At 37.1% G+C, this 13,547-nt stretch overlaps 2 non-coding genes across 2 annotated transcripts; one reads left to right on the plus strand and one right to left on the minus strand.

Annotated features, from left to right (window-relative positions):
- Window positions 1–298: 298 nt before the first annotated feature.
- On the minus strand, window positions 299–404 carry LOC128296116 (small nucleolar RNA R71). The gene has a single exon (XR_008286664.1). It is a non-coding gene; the product is annotated as a small nucleolar RNA R71 (small nucleolar RNA).
- A 12,765-nt stretch (window positions 405–13,169) lies between these two features.
- Window positions 13,170–13,275, plus strand: LOC128295996 (small nucleolar RNA R71). Its single transcript, XR_008286544.1, has one exon. It is a non-coding gene; the product is annotated as a small nucleolar RNA R71 (small nucleolar RNA).
- The last annotated feature ends 272 nt before the right edge of the window (window positions 13,276–13,547 follow it).

The following is a 13,547-nucleotide window of genomic DNA, read 5'->3' on the forward strand; positions in this document are numbered from 1 at the left end:
TGGATCTTCTTCAAGATTGAAGATCTCTATTTAATTTTCTTCGAAGTTTTATTGAATTTCTTTATGTCTTGTTGTTATCCTAACTTTGAGATGTTTTCATTCTAGATATGAACTAAATTCCCTAGATACCTAGGGAAGATGAAACTTATAATGAATCTTATTATTTGATTTCTGATTTACATGATAAATACTTGATTCTTGTTCTCAATTATGTATGCTTATTTCGTGTTTTAATATTTTTGGGACCAAATGACCAAAAAATCTCTTACTGAAGTACCTTCCACCGGCTAAGACAGCTAAGTTGAGGAATGATATCTCTCCTTCGAGCAGATGGACTTAGAGACCCTATATGATGCATGAGAGAGGTATAAGGAGTTATTGTGAAGATGCCCTCACCATAGGTTACCTCTATGGCTACAAGTTCAAACCTTCTACAACGGTTTGAATCCCTCAACTAGGCAGTTAATGGATGCAGCAGTCCGTGGTACCCTGAATAATAAGACACCTGAAGTGGCTTTTAAGTTTATAGAAGAGATGTCACTGAATAATTATCTGTGGCAAGTCATGAGGATAAAGCCTAATTGAGCAGCCCGTGTTTTCAATCTAGATAAAGTCACAATATTATCAAATCAAGTAAAACAATTAAATAAGAAAATTGATAGTTTATGTGTTTCTATGTAGGTACATTTGGTAGTGCAATGCGATGCAATTGGAGAAGGAATGAGCAATCCAAAATATTTACCCTACGGTCCTAGCACAGAGAATGAACAAATCAATTATATGGGTAATAATTCTAGATCTCACAATAATCCCAATTTCTCTTGGGGTGGTCAAGGAAACCAAAGACCACAACCCCTTCTAGGCTTTCAACCATCTTACCAACAAGAGAAAAAGCCAAACCTTGAGGAGATGTTGACGAATTTTATTTCAGTGTCAGAAACTTGCTTCCAAAACACCGAAACAACACTTAAAAATCAACAAGCATTGGTTCAAGGGCTCGAGAACCAAATCGGTCAACTTGTGAAGTTGATTTCAGAACGAGTGATACGTGATATTCGTGACAGGTTTTAAAAATTTATAATTAATCATTCTTGAAACTAACGATGAAGGCAAGTGTACCTATCGAACACTAGTATAGTTTTAGCAAGACTAGATTTTTGAACCCAAAGGAACCAAGAGTACTAGTAATTACTTTCTTTTTATTATCTAGCCTAAAAATTAAGGGATTTGTGTCTCTAAACTAATTAACTAAACTAAGGGTGCACAGAGAGGAAATTGAGGAAAAGATTTTGGGAAAACTCGATTGATTAAGACAATACCCAAGGAAAAATCCACCTAGACTTCACTTGTTATTTGACTCTGAATCAGACGATTTATTCATTTGACTTGATCCGTAGCAATCCATAAGATATATTATTATTTCTCTCGACACTAATAAAATCTAACCCTAGGTTGACTAATTGAAATCTCTTTCTAATTAACACCCTAGTGTTGCATTAACTTAATCTATGGACTCCTTTATTAGGTTTCACCCTAATCCGACAAAATCTTGTCACCCTATCTCTAGGCGTGCAATCAACTCCGCTTAATTACAACAAATTTACTCTTAGACAGGGACTTTTGCTACACTGAATAAGTGCATTAACTTGAATCAATATCCTGGAATATTAAAACAAGAATTAAGAATACATAATTAAGAACAAGTCAAATATTTATCATACAATTCAGATAATAATAACAAGAACCGTCTTAGGTTTCATTCCCCTTAGGTATTTAGGGGGTTTAGTTCTTAATTATGAAAGAAAACATCTCAAAATAATAAAGATAAAAAAACATAAAGAAAACCCAAAACTCTTGAAGGAAATTGTAGGGAGATCTTCAGTCTGCGATACGGCCGTGTGCACCCACACGCCCAAATAACACGGGTGTGGGCCAAATGTCAGACGTACCCAAATTCAAAATTCGCAAATCACACAGGCAAAAATTGGGGACCACAGGCGTGTCCTTTGGCCGTGTGTCCCAAAATCTATAAATACCCTTCACTATTCATCATCTTTTTCACCCAAAATCCCTAACCCTAGCCGCTGCAAGTCCACCAGGCCTCCCTTCCATGCCCGTGCGCTGCTTTCAACTCTATTTTCGACCCCCATTCTCATCTTTTTAGCGTTTTTTTACGTTTTCTCTTTTATTTTACTTAGTTTTAATGCTAATTATCATGTTAATCTTCATTTATCCCATACTATTTCCATTTTTCTATCATTCAAATCCCATTGTTAGATTAGCTACCATTTATTTCATGTGACATTTTTCTTTATTACTTCATGATTTCTCAAGCCCCATTTACGTATTCTAAGTCAATATTCACTTACTTATTATTCTTTTCCATTATAATCCATGCATTGTGATACATTCATGTTTTTTACATTTCCATCAAGCTCTTTGCCATTTTGATTTTCATACTAATACCACGATATTATGCCATAAAATTTATTATTTGGTTTAGGTCATTAGTGTTAATAGTTGTGCCTGAAATTATTTATGACCTTTTCCTTGTTGAATTTGTTTACATTTTACCTTACCCAATCATCAAAACGGAATAATGGTTTTGCTTGTAGGTATACCATGTCATCTTCACGAGGAAAGAAAGCCGTCGTCCCTGCTTCGAAGAAAAAGAAGGGAGCGTCATCTTCCTCGGGTCCTACCGCGGAAATCTGTCACCCTTTCCTGCAACTCCCCATTTGGCCCCAAGAAGAACTTTTCCAGATTCTATGGGCCCGACCCTTGGAAGTGGGCCGCTGTATAGATTGGGCCGAGCTAGAACAAGTCCAACTCGCAGATGCAATTCGGGCTCTCCTCACCACCGATCCTTGAGGACTTTTCTTTGAGATTGTCGAGCCGACATATCTCGAACTCACTATAGAACTCTGCTCAATGTTCAATCTTCAGATCATGATGGCCCGTTTTGATAACCTAGGAACAATCCAATTTCGCCTCAGTGGTCTAGTCCGCTAGTTAAATGTCCCAGAGTTCGAAACTGCACTGGGCCTTTACACTGAAGAATTCATGGAGGAGAATGAACTCCACACTCTCAATCGCTACATCCATCACTCTCCTTCACAGTGTTGGAATGCCCTCACCCCCGGCGTTGCCTCCTACAATCCTAGCCACTCTAAGGCATCGGCTCTCCCTCCATCTCTGAGGTACTTACATGTCATTTTGGCTCACACGTTAACAGGAAGGTGAGAGAGCACTGGCGTCGTCAACACTCACAACGCCTACTTTCTATGGTGTATGTCGTACGGGCACGTCATAGACCTTGCTTATTTCATTACCCTCACCATTCAACATCATACGGAGCGGCATAGGAAGGGGTTCATCTCTATTGGGCCCTATGTGACCCGGTTGGCTTGGCACTTTGGGCTCCTCAACACAGCAGCCCAATCATCGTCCCTCGCTCTCATGGGCCAGATGTCCCCACAGTATGAGGGTGATCGAGAAACGACGTGGCACCTTCCCTCCTCAGTACCGTCTCGCCCAATCCACTGAGGAGGAGGCCCCCGAGGACATTACTGATGATGTCCCTCCACGTCCCAAAGACCCACCGTCTCAGCCACCACCTCCTTCTCGTCTAGTTCATGCGACGGCTTCATACCCTAACATATCTGAGCGCCTTACCTGATTCGAGCAACAGTGTTTTCAGCACTTCGATAACATTGATGCTACTCTACAGCAGATTTGTCAACACTTCCACATCTCATTGCCACCCCCACCTCGCGAACTATCTAGCGATGAAAATGTTTAAAAACTTTTATTTATTATTTCTTTTTATGTTTTGACTTTGATTTTAAAACTACTTTTTTATTTTTCTTTAAGCTTGTTTTTATTAGGTTTTATAATTTCTATTTAAAAATTTTTACTTTCGGCTATTTCATATCGAGTAATTATGCTTCCTTATATTTCCTAAAAAGTTCCTGATCCTATCACAGTTATAAAGAGCTTCTAAGCTCATCATCGCCTAGGAACTAAAAACTCCACCGGGAAAGGTTCTCCATGCCTGCCATGTCCTGTTTGACCACGACCATAGCTGCCACCAGATATAATATTCTTTTGGCACAGGACTTATGGACTAATGAACCTCTACCACCACCGGAGTATCCTCCTCCACCCTCACACCGATTATTCTCCAAAACTCCAGTTCAAGGAAATTCATTCATCATTCAGGAAGTTTCACTTCTCTCCCTATCTTATGATTATGAATCTTTGTACATTGAGGGCAATGTACATCTTAAGTGTGGGGGGTCTTTTATATCAGAAAAATCCCTGAATTTTGTTTTGAATTTTGTTTTATTCTCATGCGATCTTCTCATATCATTATTAGAATGAATTCCAATTAGTCTATAATGTTTATTAATATATCTTGAATTAAAACATAGGCATTTATGCATTGATTGTTTAAACTTTAAGACATTAGGGAATTAAGCATGATAACTTGATTTTTAAGAATTTAAAATTTTAGGTTGTTTCCCCAAGTTTAGGTATTATCTTGAATTGAAATTCACAAGTTTAAATATCAAAAAAGCCATAATTTTTGTAAGATCTAGAGCCGTTAGAGCATTTATTTTTTCTTTTATGCTCACTTTCATTATGAGTGCATCAGTATCGAATTGTTATTCTAGAACTTGCTTGATTATGTATGTCAAGACCACACCTTTTGATTTGATACGTCAAAATGAGAAAGGCACTTAAGTTTAACCCACTTACTCCATAAAAGCCTACCTTCACAATTAACCCTTACTGAACCCCCTTGAGCCTAACAACCCATTCATTGATTTACCCTCAATATTAACCCATAACTTATTATTGTTAAAATCCCCTAAATTAATTTGATCCCTATTTTTGTCGAGATTTGAGTTCGAATAGTTGCTTAGCTATGTTTTATTCTATTTTCTAATTTGACTTGTTCTTGATAAAAAATACATGTATGTATTAGTAGTAGTGATCTTCTGAGCTAAAGAAGTTAAATTCCATATTCTGAGAAAAAAGCTCTATTGTACGCAACTAATGACTAGTCATTTTTCTAGTTAGGCAATTTTTCAATTCAATCTTGATTCTAACCCTTTCTTTCAGTTTGTGACCATACCCTCTAACCAAAGCCACGTTACAACCCTCTAAAGACCTTTTGATTGATGTTTCATCTCAATTTATAGTGGTAGAGATTTGATTTTCATGCAAGCTTATGGTAATGACTTTTCATTATTGACTATTGAGTGCTTCATTTATTATCCTTAAACACCTCGAGTGATTTGAGGGAATCTTTAGTGAGGCTATGAAACTCTGTGATATTTTGAATCAAAGGTAATTACTTAGATGAGGGGAGACACCTATATTTTCATGATAATATGCTTAACTTGGAATGTTTGAAACTTTAATCTTCTTTCAGTTGAATTTTTCAATGTATGATTACATATGGATTATTTTGAGATATTTATTAATAGGAATTATAAGTTAAGAAGAATTTATTTTGATTGTGAGTTGAGGGTTTTGCTTGAGGACAAGAAAATGCTTAAGTGTAGGGGTATTTGATAAACCGCAATTTATACACATTTTTACCCCATGCTTAACACATTTTATGGATGATTTTTCCATAGATTTAGTGAATTCGATGCTCCTAATGCCTTAATTTCATATTTTATACTTAGGTGAGCATAGGAGAGTGAAAGGAACGAGAAACGGGCCAAAAATGGAGAAAATAGGCCAACGTACTAAATCAACATGACCTGGACTTCCTCACAAGGGCAGACCACACAGCCGTGTCAATTTGGAAAAATTAAAGTGCGACTCACACGGGTAAATCACACTCCAGTGCCAATTTAACAGCCTTGACCACGGCCTTAAGCAATCGTACATGAGCGTGTCCCTGCCGAGCCCAAGTTTAGTCCAATTCGAAAAAGGCCAATTTTGAGGGCTTTTAGGCATTACAAAGCCTATAATACACCCTAGAAGAGGAGAAGAAGGGGACACAGAGAAGGAAGCAGAGAACTACTCAAAGAAAGCCGATTGATCCATCTCAGAAGCAGGATTCATCATCAAGACTGAAGATCTCCCCTCAATTTCCCTTCATGAGTTTTGGGTGTTTCTTTATGTTTTGTATTCATTATTCTTCTAAGATGTTTACCTTTTTAGTTATGAACTAAAACCCCTAAATACCTAAGAGGAATGAAACCTAAGACAGAACTTGTTATTATTATCTGAATTGTATGATAAATATTTGGCTTGTTCTTAATTATGTGTTCTTAATTCTTGTCTTGATATTCCAGGATATTGATTCAAGCCAGGCTCTTATTCAGAGGAAGAATAGACCCTGTCTAAGAGTATATTTGTCATAATTAAGCAGAGTTGATTGCGCGCCTAGAGATAGGGTGATAAGATTTTACCAGATTAGGGTGAAACCTAATAAGGGGATCCATAGATCGAGTTAATGCAACCCTAGGGAGATAATTAGAAAGAGATTTCAATTATTCAATCTAGGGTTAGATGTTGTTAATCTCGAGAGGGATAATAATATAACTTAGGGATTTCTACGGATCAATTCAAATGAATAAATCGTCCGATTCAGAGTCAAATAACAAGTGAAGTCTAGGTGGATTTTTCCTTAGGTATTGCCTTAATCAATTGAGTTTTTCCAAAAGTGATTCCCCAATTCTATTTTCTGTGAATTCTTAGTTTAGATAATTAGTTAGTTAAAACAAACCACATTATTCTTAGGCTAGATAATAAAAAGACAATTATTACTAGTACTTTTAATTCTTTTGGGTTTGACAGTCCGATCTTGCTAAAACTATACTACTGTTTGATAGGTACACTTGCCTTCATCGTGATAATAGTTAGTTTCAAGAACGACTAATTATAAATATTTAAAACCTATCACGAATATCACGTATTAGTTGTTAGGCTCAAGGGGGCTCACTAAGGGTTAATTGTGAAGGTAGGCTTTTATGGAGTAAGTGGATTAAACCTAAGTGTCTTTATCATCTCAATATATCAAATCAAATGGTGTGGTCTTGACATGCATAATCAAGCAAGTTCTAGAATGACAATTCAATATTGATGCACTCAAAGCAACAATAAAAGTGAGCATGAAAGAAATAATAGATGCTCTAAAGGCTCAAGATCTCATAAGAATTATGGCTTTTTGATGTTTGAACCTATGAATTTTAACTCAAGATAATACCTAAACTTGGGGAATCAACCTAAAAAAAATTGTAATTCTTAAAAATTAACTTATCATGCTTAATTCTCTAATTCCTTAAAGTTTAAACAATCAATGCATGAATGCCTATGTTTTAATTCAAGACATATCAATAAAAATCATAAATTAATCAAAATTCAGTTTAATAATGATATGAGAAGACCACATGAAAATAAGACAAAATTTAGGGATTTTTCTGATAATGAGATAAATAACCCCTCCACACTTAAGATGTACATTGTCCTCAATGTACAAAGTTAGATTTAATGAAAAATATAGATATAAGATCATAAGATAGGGAGAGAAATGAAACTTCCTGAATGATGAATGGACTCCTTGAATTGGAGCTATAGAGAATAATCGGCCAAGGCAATGATAAGATTGGAGGAGGATACTTCGTTGGTGGTAAAGGTTGGGTTCCACAACCACAGTGTCCAGCAAAGAGTTTATCGTGGTGGTCGGGCAGGACATGGTAGTCATGGAGAACCTTTTCCAGCTTTGGAGCTTTTTATAACTGTGATAGAATCAGGAACTTCTTTTAGGAAATGTAAAGAAGCATAATTACTCGTAAAGAAATAGTCGAATAAAACTTATAAAATCTCAAGATAAAATAAAAATAGTATTAAAGCGAAATAAAAAGTAATTCCAAAATATAAATAAAGATAAAAATAAAATAAAATAATAAAAAAAGTAAAAATAATAGGTGTTTATAAAGAAATTGGGGCACACGGCCGTAGGGCACGCCCGTGTTCACTCATTTCAGCCCGTGCATTTCATGGTTTTCGAAATTGGGCACATTGGTTCACACGGCCATGTTGTACGGCCGTGTCATTCTTCGTTCACTTCTCCCACGCTCGTATATGCAGGCGCACGCCCGTCTTGTTTTGACAGGCTCGACCACGGTCGGTGAGCACGGGTGTGTCGCACGCCCGTGTTAATTTGGCAGGATTGCCCAAGGCCATGTCGCACGGTCATGGCAACTTATCGAATCCCATGTTGGGGAAAACATTTTTGCTCTATTTTCACACGGCCGCATCGTACGGCCATGTTGCCTCCCGTGGTATGGGCAAGGCCTAAGGCATGCCTGTGTGCCTGGCCGTGTGGTTCTGGAAATCCTGTGTTCAACGATTCATTTAGTGAATTAAATGTTAAAAACTAAAATTTAAAGAAGTTAACACCGTTAGTACTCAGGTTGCCTCCCGAGAAGTGCTTATTTATAGTCTAAGCTCGACTCTACCTTGTGGGTATATTTAGGTAACTTCATGGAGCCGTAGCTCCTCTTTATCGTCTTTGAAATTCTCATCATTATAAAGTTTGAGACGATGTCCATTTACCTTAAAAGTGCCTTGTGATGGATGACTTACCTCTACTGTGCCATATGGAAACACAGTTTGAACTACGAAAGGACCTGACCATCGTGATTTAAGCTTTCCAAGAAACAATTTAAGCCTCGAGTTGTATAACAGGACAAGATCTCCAACTTCAAATTGCCTTCGTTGCTTCAAACGAGCATCATGGCAGTGCTTCATTGCTTCCTTGTATAGGCATGAATTTTCATATACATTGGCTCGCCACTCATCTAACTCGTTCAACTGCATCAACCTATTTTCACCAGCAAGTTTGGGATCAAGGTTTAGAAATTTTATAGCCAAGAATACCTTATGTTCTAACTCAAACGGTAGATGACAACTTTTTCCGTAAACAAGTTTATAAGGGGATGTTCCTATGGGGGTCTTAAAAGCAGTTCTATAAGCCCATAAAGCATCATCTACTTTCGTCGCCCAGTCCTTCCTGTTTGACTCTACAGTCATTTATAGAATACGTTTGAGCTCTCGGTTTGCTACTTCGAATTGTCCACTAGTTTGAGGATGATAAAGGGTAGTTGTTCTGTGGTGAACTCCGTATTTTTTAAGGGTCTTATCAAATTGGGCGTTACAAAAATGAGTACCTTTATCACTAATAATTGCTTTAGGGGTTCCAAATCGAGAGAAGAGTTTCTTAAGGAATCGTACTACCACCCTAGCATCATTAGTAGGTAAAGCTTGGGCTTCCACCCATTTAGACGTGTAATCAACGGCTACTAATATGTATCTATTCCCGAATGAGCTGTGGAATGGACCCATGAAGTCGATACCCCAAACGTCAAATATTTCACAAGAGAGCATATGTATGGGGCATTTCATCACATTTGGAGATATTACCTATCCTTTGGCATTTGTCACAAGAAGTAACATACCTGTTGGCATCTTTGAATAGAGTGGGCCAATAAAAACCTGATTCGAGTATTTTATGTGCGGTCTTATTCCCACTGTAATGTCCTCCAGTCGGTCCTAAGTGGCAATGTTCCAAGATCTTCAATGCTTTTGTCCTTGTAACGCATCACCTAATGACTTGATCTGCACATATACGAAAAAGGAAAGGGTCTTCCCAAAAGTAGTTTTTCACATCAGTAAAAAATTGATTCTTTTGCTGATGTGTCAACCCTTTTGGGATAATGTTAGCGGCTAAAAAATTTGCACTGTCAGCAAACCAAGGTACCTCAGAATCAGTTATAGTAAAAAATTGTTCTTCAGGGAATGAATCATTTATTTCAACTACATCTAGCTCTTTGGTACTTGAATTTTCAAGCCTAGAAAGATGATCAGCCGCGAGGTTTTCAGCTCCTTTCTTGTCCCTAATCTCTAAGTCGAATTCTTGCAATAACAAAATCTATCGGATGAGTCGAGGTTTTGCATCAGTCTTAGTTAAAAGGTAGCAAAGAGCAAAATGGTTAGTATAAACGACAACTTTAGATAATATTAGATATGGCCTAAATTTATCAAATGCAAAAACCACAGCTAGCAACTCTTTCTCCGTGGTAGTGTAGTTTTCTTGTGCGGCTGTTAAAGTTTTGCTAGCATAATAGATAGGTTGAAAATGCTTATCTCTTCGCTGTCCCAAAACTGCACCTACTGCAAAATCACTTGCATCGCACATTAGTTCAAAAGGTGAATTCCAATCAGGTGCAATTATAATTAGAGCTTTAATCAATTTATCCTTTAAAGTATTAAATGCTTCTAAACATTCCTGATCGACATTAAAAGGCACATCTTTTTCTAGTAATTTAGTCAAAGGCTTAGCTATTTTAGAAAAGTCTTAAATGAATTTTCTATAAAACCCAACATGTCCTAAAAAGCTTCTAATAGCCTTAACTGAATTAGGAGGAGGTAGTTTCTCAATGGCTTCAATTTTAGATTTACAAACCTCAATCCCTTTACTAGAAATTTTATGTCCTAACACAATACCTTCTTGAACCATAAAGTGACATTTTTCCCAATTCAGTACAAGATTTGTTTCCTCACATCTTATTAAGACTCATTTTAAATTTTTAAGGCAAAGATGGAAAGAATTACCGAAAACCGAAAAATCATCCATAAATACCTCCATGATGTCTTCTACGAGTTCGTCAAAAATGACCATCATGCAACGCTGAAAAGTAACAGAAGCATTACATAATCCAAAAGGCATTCTACGATAAGCAAACGTATTGTATGGACATGTGAATGTCGTCTTTTCTTGATCTTCAGGAGTTATTGGGATTTGAAAATAAACAGAGAGTCCGTCTAAGAAGCAGTAGTACATGTGTCCTAATAATCTTTCCAACATTTGGTCAATAAATGGAAGGGGAAAGTGATCTTTTCTCGTGGCATCATTTAGCTTTCTATAATCAATGCAAACCCTCCAACCCATGACTGTTCTTGTTGGGATTAATTCATTCTTCTCATTCGCTACAATAGTCATGCCTCCCTTCTTACGAACAACCTGCACTGGGCTTACCCAAAGACTGTCAGAAATAGGATAAATAATTCCAACACCTACAAGTTTAATTACCTCAGCTTTAACAACTTTCTTCATATTAGGGTTAGTCGTCTTTGGGCTTGCACACATGGCTTATATTCATTTTCCATTAAAATTTTGTGGTTGCAAAAAGAAGGGCTGATCCCTTTAATGTTAGAAATTTTCCAAGCTATGGCCCTCTTATGCCCTCTTATGCTCTCTTAATACTTGGAGTAATTCCTCTTTCTCCTTGGGATGCAAGTTAGATGCAATAATTACCAGTAATGTAGAATTAATTCCAAGGAATGCATATTCCAAGTGATTCGGTAATTGTTTAAGTTCTAGTTTATGAGGTTCTTGAATAGAGGGTTTTTGTTTAAGTTCATCTTTTACCTTGATCCCCTCATATTCTGCTAGTTTTGGGGAGGGTTCATTGGAATTTAGTTCAGTTCCTATCTCAGAATCATCATCCACCCCTTCTCCTTGGGCAAGACACAGCTTCATCGTGTCCTTGTGTACAATTTCCTGAAAAGAATCCTGAGTGGAATGATTAGTAGAATCGATAAAATAACATGAGTCATCTTGTTCCCTAGAAAGTCTCATGGCATCATAAATTTTGAAAATAATCTCTTCGTCACCTACTCTAAGTACCAATCTACCATCACCCACATCAATTACAGCCTTAGCAGTGGCTAAAAATGGGCTACCTAAGATTAAAGGCACCTCAACATCCTTATCCATGTCTAGCACAACGAAATCAATAGGGAATATAAATTTATCTACTTTTACAAGTACGTCCTCTATAATTCCCCTAGGATATTTAACAGATCTATCAGCTAATTGAATACTCATCCTAGTGGGTTTAGGTTCTCCAAGACCAAGTTGTTTAAACATTTTATATGGCATCAAATTAATGCTGGTGCCTAAATCAGCCAGTGTTTTAGCAACATTCAAACTACCAATTAAGCGGGGAATAGTAAAACTTCCTGGATCTTTCAGTTTGGTTGGTAGTTTATTTTGGAGTATGGCTGAGCACTCCTCATTAAGTTCCACTGTAGATAAGTCTTCAAACTTCCTTTTATTTGTTAGAAGCTCCTTTAAAAATTTTGCATATATAGGCATCTGCGATATAGCTTCAACAAAAGGTAAGTTAATATGCAGTTGTTTAAAAAGTTCAAGAAATTTACCGAATTGTGCATCCATACGGTCTTTCTTCAACTTTGCTAGGTATGAGATTGGTGGTTTATATTCTTTTGGCATTAGATTGTTATTGTTTTTGGGTTCTACCTCCATTCATTTGTTTCTGTCAGCTTCTTGTGGTGGCTTCTTTTCAGATTCAGCTAACACTTTCTCACTCCTTAGTGTAACTGCTTTTACATGCTCTTTTGGATTGGGTTCGGTGTTACTAGGTAGACTTCCTAGTGGTCTTTCAGAAATTAGTTTGGCGAGCTGTCCTATCTGAGTTTCAAGCCCTTAGATCGACACTTGTTGATTTTTAAGTGCTGTCTCAGTATTCTGAAAATGAGTTTCTGACACCAAGATGAATTTTGTTAGGATCTCCTCAAGGTTTAGTTTTTTCTCTTGTTGGTAAGGTGGTTGTTGGAAGCCTGGAGGTGGTGGTGGTATCTAATTCCCTTGGCCTCCCCATGAGAAATTTGGGTGGTTCCTCCATCCTACATTGTAAGTGTTACTATAGGGATTATTTTGAAGTCGAGGATTATTACCCATATAATTTAATTGCTCATTGTCCATGTTATGGCCATAAGGTGGGTATTCTGAATTGTTCGTTCCTCCTCCACTTGCATTGCATTGCATTACTGGGCGAACTTGTGAAGAACCAAGAAAATTGTTAATTTTTCTATTCAAAATTTCTACCTGATTAGAGAGCATGGTGACCGAATTGACGTTAAAAACACCGGCTGCTTTCGTTGGCTTTGTCCTCGTGACTTGTCACTGATAATTATTCAATGACATCTCTTCTATAAATTCATAAGCATCCTCAGATGTCCTATTATTGATAGTCCCACCAGCGGCTGCGTCAACCATCTGTCTAGTTGAAGGTTTCAGGCCATTGTGAAAAGTTTGAACCTGTAGCCAGAGTGGTAACCCATGGTGAGGGCACATTCTCAACAGATCCTTGTATCTCTCCCATGTATCTAGTATGTTTCTAGATCCATTTGCACAAAAGAAGAGATATCATTCCTTAATTTAGCTATTTTAGCTGGCGAAAAATATTTTAGTAAAAACTTTTCGATCATTTGTTCCCAAGTAGTGATTGACCCTCATGGTAACGAGTTCAACCACTGTTTAGTTTTGTTCCTCAATGAAAAGGGAAATAATCGAAGACGTATGGTGTCGTCCGAAACGCCATTGATTTTAAATGTGTCGTAAAACTCCAGAAAATTCACCAAGTGATTGTTTGGATCCTCATCCTGCAAACCATCAAACTGAACAAATTGTTGTATCATTTGAATCGTGTTAG

This window comes from Gossypium arboreum, chromosome 7, assembly GCF_025698485.1.
Source record: "Gossypium arboreum isolate Shixiya-1 chromosome 7, ASM2569848v2, whole genome shotgun sequence".
NCBI classification, from domain to species: Eukaryota; Viridiplantae; Streptophyta; class Magnoliopsida; order Malvales; family Malvaceae; genus Gossypium; species Gossypium arboreum.